The sequence below is a fragment of the Artemia franciscana genome, unplaced genomic scaffold (genome assembly GCF_032884065.1).
Source record: "Artemia franciscana unplaced genomic scaffold, ASM3288406v1 Scaffold_5875, whole genome shotgun sequence".
Lineage (NCBI taxonomy): Eukaryota > Metazoa > Arthropoda > Branchiopoda > Anostraca > Artemiidae > Artemia > Artemia franciscana.
The window spans coordinates 5628-7011 of NW_027066189.1; positions in this window are offsets into that span (position 1 = coordinate 5628).

Sequence of the window (1384 nt, forward strand, 5' to 3'; positions counted from 1 at the left end):
ATCAATTCGATTGCTGTTTTTAACAGAAGCACTAAATTATTATTTATGTGGAAAAGATGTTGCAACTGGGAAACGATAGTCCTTTCAACGTCGTTTTTTTATCATCAGTATCACTTTCAAGTTGTTTGGTTTGTTTTACCTTGGTTTGTCTTCGTCACTATGAAATACATATCGCCGAACCTTTGTTTTTTTAACTAAAATCTGGTAGGCATTGATGACCTTATCCAAGTCAAAATCCCAAGCCCAATCATCATCACTATCTTTTTCAGTTTTGATACGTTTTGACTCTCGCTGTCCAGGTTGTTTCAGGTTTCTCTTGTGATTCCTCGGCACGCTTTCTTTTGGTGATTTCTCTTTGAGACGCAAGCCTGCTTTCACGCTGTTGTTGTGATTCCTCGGCACGCCTTCTTTTCTTTCTTTCTCTATTAGCCGCAAGCCTTTTGGCATTAGCTCTTTGAGCAGTTTCCTCGGCTGTTTCTTCTGCCATTGTAGGTTCTTCTGTCATTTTGAGATCTATATTAAAAATTTCTCTTTGAAGTTGTGATTCCTCGGCACGCTTTCTTTTCTTACTTTCTCTATTAGCCACAAGCCAGTTTTTACGCTGTTGTTGTGATTCCTCGGCACGCTTTCTTTTCTTTCTTTCTCTATTAGCCGCAAGCCTTTTGGCATTAGCTCTTTGAGCAGCTTCCTCGGCTGTTTCTTCCGCCATTGTAGGTGCTTCTGTTATTTTAAAATCTATATTAAAAATTTCTTTTTGATGTTGTGATTCCTCGGCACGCTTTCTTTTCATACTTTCTCTATTAGCCGCAAGCCTGTTTTTACGCTGTTGTTGTGATTCCTCGGCACTCTTTCTTTTCTTACTTTCTCTATTAGCCGCAAGCCTTTTGGCATTAGCTCTTTGAGCAGCTTCCTCGGCTGTTTCTTCTGCCATTGTAGGTTCTTCTGACATTTTAAGATCTATATTAAAAAATTCTTTTTGAAAGGCCTTCTTATATACTTATAATGACGTCATATACAAAGCCTTTGACGTCATAACAAACAGTCTCGTTGTCCAGGTTGTTTCAGGTTGCTCATGTGATTCCTCAGCACGCTTTCTTTTGGTGATTTCGCTTTGAGACGGAAGCCTGTTTTCACGCTGTTGTTGTGATTCCTCGGCACGCTTTCTTTTCATACTTTCTCTATTAGCCGCAAACCTGTTTTCACGCTGCTGTTGTGATTCCTCGGCACGCTTTCTTTTCTTATTTTCTGTATTAGCCGCAAGCCTTTTGACATTAGCTCTTTGAGCAGCTTCCTCGGCTGTTTCTTCTGCCATTATAGGTTCCTCTGTCATTTTGAGACCTATATTAAAAATTTCTCTTTGATGTTGTGATTCCTCGGCACGCTT